At 39.6% G+C, this 6,933-nt stretch overlaps 1 protein-coding gene across 2 annotated transcripts in view; it reads left to right on the top strand.

Annotated features, from left to right (window-relative positions):
• ntn1a (netrin 1a) overlaps nt 1-6,933 on the top strand; it is a 71,461-nt gene that overhangs the window by 1,344 nt on the left and 63,184 nt on the right. The gene's annotated exons all lie outside the window — the stretch shown is intronic.

Genomic DNA, 6,933 nt, shown 5'->3' with positions numbered 1-6,933 from the left:
GTAAGTCCATCCCGGAGCGGCTGCCTCTGATGCTGAGCAGAGCTGCATGTAGGATAGACTACATTTTATTTGTGGTTGTTGGACGGACTGGTATGAATTTAAGATAAAATGTCGGCTACAGTGGAAATATTTTATAGTAAAAGAAAGAGAGAGAGATCAGGCATTGTTAAATGATAGATGTAATGTAGGCTAAAATCTGTGAAATTTGGTCATTCACAATTAAGCGTTTGATGTTGCTTTCAATGTAAAAGACACAAAACAATAGTAATAATAATAAGAACAATCATTTAGTGTAGGCTATTTTATGACCAATCTGTGACTAATTTTACAGCTTCAGCTCATTAATCTCAAACTTGAACATTCCCTTTAAACATGACCACAGCAAAGCCACATTTTTTGTCTGATATTGTGGCGCGCGTCCACGAGCATAAAATTGGGTTTAAGTCACATGCAACATGAAATGCAATTTGACAGTCCATTTAGCTTGCTGTAGGCCATAATGGAGGCTTTTAAACCACCTCAAACGGGACCACTGAGCCTAATCGTCCCCAGGAACATTTGCCCTAGCTTGACTTTACCGCTGCAATAAAGCGATGCCTTCTAATTTATTTGAAGAACCCTGCAACAAACCCACTGCAGTGGTAATTTTTTTTTATCATCACTTAATTATTTTCTGCATCAAAATCAAGTTGAAAGGATGTATCAAAATGTCAGGTGTTGTGGTTGAGAATAAAACTATAAATATATCATTACGGTATTAATTTATTCTTATTCCATTCTAAGATATCAAATCGTTTTGCCAATTGTAAATTTGAATAATAGAATTTGGCTGTAGTTTTATTGCATTAATGCTATATTTTAATTCAAAAAAATATATAACAACAGTGAAAATTACTTTCAGTTTGGATATTTTCATAATTATTGTTAGAATTATTCACTCACACTTATGATCAAGGCACAACTGAAAAACAAGCTGAGAAAGTAAAGCATTTAAATCTGTCAGTATAAAACAGTATTTTCTATCCTAAACAGAAAGGTGTAACAAAAAAACAAACAGCAAATCTCTTATCATATCTATGCTGCTGCGTTTTGTGTCTGAGAGCCAACATGTTTCATCAGATGCGGAGTGATCAATCTGATCAAAGTTACAGTATATGTGTTTTTTATTGCAACCTGGCACAGACATAATGAACCTTGAGATTACAGATGCAATCCAGGATCATCCAGGTTTCTGTCAATTTAATTTCTGTTGTTAACATGCAGCTACAGTAAGAAAAGAAGTCTGAAGTTGAGAGAAAGGCGCCTGGAAGATTGTTTGTACATATGAATGAAATTACTGAATTATGTTGCAGCTTTCCAAGTAGAGTGTGCATCACTAAATTGTGGTGGGATCACACATCTCTAAAGCTGTCCAAATTCCCAAAAATGTGCTTTTAGTGTTTATGTGTGATGATTTAATGAAATCTTGAGTCCAGATCTGTATTCACCATCAACTCCACAGGCCTTATGTGACATTTGGCTTTTAATCAAATTCACTGTTGGCATTGTTTTGAGTTTGTCTTTTGAGTTTGTCAGAAAAGCATTTGAATTTTGAAGATTGCAGAGTAACAACAAGACTTGCTGAAATTTGATGTTGGTCCGGCTCCTGCACAGGTGTGCTGTGAGCAGGACAGTTAAGAGTAACAGAAGGAGAGGCAGAATGATATTAATGACAGAGACTATAACAGCGCGACTCCACACAGTCACAGAAAACAGACAAATCCAAAGCTTTATTCTTCCCATTCTGCCGCTGGTCTGCAGGGAAAGAGGCTCCACATTGTTTGACAGTCGCAGCACATGTCAGCCGCTTTGACACACAGCAGCTGTTTAAAAGGTTTTTGTTTGCCGGTGTTGTCCGTTTCTAAAGCTTGAACATATTCTCACTGGCAGAAGAGATGGTGTTACTACTCAACAGGCGCAGTTTTGTGGAAATATCTACATTCTGTACATACTGTGTGACTGACGCTGACCGAGGCATAAGGGGTTTTTTTACTCTTTAAATTTAGACTATTGTCAGGTAACAGATGCCAGACTGAGTACTTTTTTACTTTAACTCCACATTATCCAGCCTTCAATTTAAAATCAGTTATACTTCTGATAAGAATCTTATCAAGAAAAACAGCAGAATACATTTTCAATTATTATTTGTCAACATGAGAAGCACTCCATAATAAAGACTGATGTGGTGTAAATCCCAGCGTTCAGACGATACACAAAGATTTCAGTATTACAATATTACATTTATGATCACATCTAAAAATAGAGGGAGATTTGTATTTACAGCTTTTAAATTACTACATGATCTACAGTAATACATGTGTGGAAAAGAAACGAGAAAACTCGTTAATTCATACAAATTAATTATTTTGTTTAGTTGATATCTATGACACTTCGTTAATTACCAAACCTGCACATTTAATATGTTCCACACAGGAGCCATAAAAGACTGTCACTTGCAGCACCCATAATGTTGCCAGCAAGATATTTAGTTTGCCACATAGGTTACCGAGATGTGTGTGTGTGTGTGTGTGTGTGTGTGTGTGTGTGTGTGTGTGTGTACGTGTGTTTGTGTGTGTGTGTGTGATACCAAAGCAAATGGTTAATCTCAAAGTGAGGAAGAAACCGCACCTCTATAAGGGCAGTGAACAATGGAAGGAAGTGTGTTTGATGGATGGGTGCATTCAAGTTGGACAACTCTAGCGATCTCACCAAAATCCGAGAGTTTTGCACTCCCTCTTAATGACGGCACTGTGAATGTCACTGCACTCTCATAAGGATGTAGTTATCACAGAAGTGTTTCTGTGGGCTGTGAAAGGCCTGGCACAGTGTGGGGTCAGAACTGACGTCAGCTCCTCCAATATTCCCTGATCTTCACACAAAAAAAAAAAGAACTCTGGAAAGAAAGAAGAAAAAAAGTCACAAAAGCACATTTGAACACACAGGTCTGTCTCTGTGTTTCTCTTGAAGTGCACTTTGATTACTTCCATCAGGATCTTACAGGACACTCATGTGCTCCTAAGTGTGCACCTCCCTCCATTTGGGTTATTGACTCTCCAGAGAAAATGCTTCTAATGCAATGAGTTCAATAGGCACAACAGAGACCTCTTTCAATCTCAGTTTAGAGGTGCTAATCCGAGTTTGCAGTAAAGGTAGAAGGAAATGTCTGATGGATGCATCATGGCCTGTCAGAATTCTCTTGCAAGCTTCAATGGCTAAATGTGGAGCTCCTCCACAGAAATCCCAGGAAGGTGACTTTGTTTCTGCTAATAAGTCTGTGATGAGAAACGGCTGCAGTCTTTCAATGCTTAATTCTTATACCCCAGTCACCCCGTTTTCAGGTTTGTGCAGTTCACTTGATGAGCTGGGTAAGAAAGAAAGAAGAAGAAGAGAAGAAAGTGTCTTGAATAATTCAGGAAGATTAGAAAGACAGCTTGAAGGCATGCAGAATGAGGGGACCGGCACTGCACCACAGAGAGAAGCAGGGACAGAGGGAGGGCCTGGAGATGGAGCAGGACGACAATAGTGAAAATGAAAGAGATGGACGTAAGCGAGAGAGGGGAGTATGATGAGAAAAATGTGTTGGGGGAGAGAAACGGGAAATAAAGGGTCAGAGTGACATTTTGACAATTGTCTTTTTTTTTCCAGGCGCACCTTATTGGGCCAATAGGAATGTAAAAACTTTTTCGACCGTTCTTCCACTTACAAATTCAGAGCTCTGTCAGTGCATTGAACCTGTACACTCAGTACAGTCACTCAGTGAATTGGAAGAGATTCTCTCGGCTCGCTCTAATCTTCTTTCCCAGCCTTGCTGTTTTTACTCCTTTATGACTGTTTGCACACGAGGAGTCTCCCACTCCTAAAGCCCAGTGTGTCAGCTGGACGGTTTGAACAGACCTGCTGCTTGTTTTGCCTCAATATCTCAAAATCTACACTGCAGAAATCACAGAGTTCACTCAAATGTTCCCAGGTGCTGCTCAGAGGTATGTGACTTCTGCAGCGCAGAAAAGTTGACACGGTTGATTTGATACCCATTAAAATAATTGAGTTTTAAAGCCAAAACCACTTGTATAGATTTAAAATATGTTCTTTAAGTTGTCTTTATGCACTTAGTGCATTTCCACCTTGAAACCGTCAGGGGTAAAAAAAAAATCTTGCCTCGACTAGATGTGAATATTAACTTGTTCAAGCAAACATACGTAAACACTTAAAAACAGCTGTGCCCACAATGCTGTTTCATGGATTACTGCCCAAACCTTAATGATGTTTAAGATTAATTCCAGAACAACTACAGTGGAGTCTAATAATTTTCCAGCGACAGTATCAGTAACAATCAATTTTAGGATTTCCTGCAGTTTCTTGCTAAATGTTGTGCACCAAATTTCAGCTCTCAGACAAGCACAGCACAGAAAATACAGAAATGTACATTGTGCCATAAACAGTCCAGAAAGCAATGCCATCATCAGACATGTTCTGCTTTCAGCAATTGTTGCCATAATCAGAGAGACGCCCCAATGTACAGTCGATCAAATGTTGTCTGCTGTTCGTTCGCATATTCTCTCTGTCAGGTGTCAAATGTTTTGTGAAGTCACAAACTGAAGTAGAAACAGACAGTTCAGGTTGAATTATCAGATTAACTGTAAGAAATAAACTATCAAGTATCACAGACTAATGATATGTGACAGTGTTAAAATATTAGAGGGACATATAGTCCGTCTGTGCAAGCACCTTGTTACAACCCATACAACCCATTTATCTTTGTTAGGCAGTAACCCCTAGTGGCTAATCAGGATGAGAAGTCAAGTAAGGTAGTATAAAGAGCCACAAAGGCCGTGTAGGGAAGAGGCCGAGGGAGGTGGTTAGGTCAAACAAACACAGGACTTTCGACCAGGAGACAGCTGCTTGTGTCCCATGTGAAACCAAAAGTTCAAACGTTTACTTATTTTAACATGTAAGTTACGTCACGTAGCTTACTAGCGGAACTGAATTATTTTAATCCAAACCATGCGCTTTTCCTTTACCTTACCAAATAGTTTTGGTGCCTAAACCTAACCAAACTGTGACCATTTCACAACGTTGACTACGTGTATTATTGTTGATAGGGCTGAACGATTAATCGTTTCCAAATCGAAATTACGATTTCAAAGAACGTGATTAGCTAATCGTGAAGACGCCGATTAAAATGCAGGTTAATTATTATATGTCTCTCTGTGAGCCGGTTTTGTGTTTGCCGCTCTCCGCAGGTTCCATTTCCCACATGGAGCATTTCAGAGTAAGAGCATTTTGCCTGCCTGATTTTGCTGACTTGTTCAGATTTTGTTGATTTGCTCGGTTGTCTACTTCTACTACAGTTAAGTAGGCTACGCAGTTAAACTGTTTGGGGGGTTTTCATCTGTTTTAACCATGTTTATTGTTGATATACGACCAGGAGTCTGCACAGGTTATTTTATGTTGAAAATCGATCGGATTCTCTATGCCGTTCTGTGCCTGACTTCCTGTCATCTGCTGTGTGCTTCTTGATGCAGTTTCCGTCAAAAATAAACTGACAGTGAATATTGAACTTTAGCTAAACTTAAAAAAAATTTAAATCAAAAATTTAATCAAAATCGCAATATCTGGTTGAAAAATCGCAATTATATTTATTCCCTAAATCGTTCAGCCCTAACTGTTACCATGATGACAAATGTCTGATTCGCCTGTCGCTGGTACTCTCCAGTGGCTATATACAGTATGTCGTTGTGGGAGTCATTGGCAGATGACCTATTGTTAGTGTTTTTTAAGTATGAGGCTCAAGTCTTCAAAACAGAAAGCAGAATTTTATTCTGTATTATCCTACCAGTCAGACATTCCACCTTTGTTTGTACGTAGAAGTGATGCTTTTCATTTAAAATACATCAAGTCAGTTGGGGAACGAAGATGTTCTACAGGCTTTTCTTCAGATGTCTACCTGCTGTCATGTTCATTTGGTACCTTTCAGACATGACTGAAGGTCTGGTTAATGTTTGAGCAGCTCACCGTACACCTTTATAAACCGGCATCATTCATCTTCAAAGGTGCCGCAGGATGCGTTATTAGTCCCGCTCACAGCAAACAAAGCTGGGAATGAACTGACTGAGTAGCTTTGCACTTTGCACCGTCTTACTATTCCTTACCTTCACTTCTTCATCAGTCAGCACTCACATCTTTCTACTGACATGCACACACCTGTAGGCACACACACATACACACACACGCAGAATTTTCTTCAGGTCTTTAGCCGCCAGTTCAAACAGGGGGGAATGGCCTCTCTCTCGCTTCAAGAATCTCTTTTGCCTGAGCTCTTATCAGTGTTTATGACTCGTTTTGTAAACCGCTGCAAAAAATAAGTTGCTCATGGTCCAGATGACCGGCTCACCCTTCTGTTTTAGATTTTGAGACCTGTTGTATCTCTCAAACAGACAGAAACATGGCCACTGAGCCAACGCAGACTGTAAGCAAGGCTGACGGTACGGTATATCAAGGGCTGTAACCAAACACAAAAAAGAGACAGCCAGAAAAGATACACACACACATGCAGTGAGAAGGCAGTAATAATGGCAAACTCTGTGCAGCATGTTTTGGGATCTCAGGAGACTCTATAGGTCTGCATGTGTATGTTGAAATGTCCATTTGTTGCCAGTGCTCGAGTTGTCTCACGAATACTGGGAGTGTGTGTGTTTATGTGTGTACACGAGGGGGTAATGTGTGAGAGACCTGTCACACTGCTCATTAATAATTTTGCTGAGGATCTTTGCCAGGTATTTAAAAGGTAGTTGCATTTCAGATTTAAAGTACTGGACATTTTAACTTCATTATTCACAGCTGTTAAGCGCTGATGCAGCGCTGGAGCCCGATTGTATGAACTGCACACACACAGAT

The sequence above is a fragment of the Micropterus dolomieu genome, linkage group LG04 (assembly GCF_021292245.1).
Source record: "Micropterus dolomieu isolate WLL.071019.BEF.003 ecotype Adirondacks linkage group LG04, ASM2129224v1, whole genome shotgun sequence".
NCBI classification, from domain to species: domain Eukaryota; kingdom Metazoa; phylum Chordata; class Actinopteri; order Centrarchiformes; family Centrarchidae; genus Micropterus; species Micropterus dolomieu.
The sequence above is the reverse complement of the archived record's forward strand: the minus strand, read 5'-3'. Positions and strand labels throughout refer to the sequence as shown.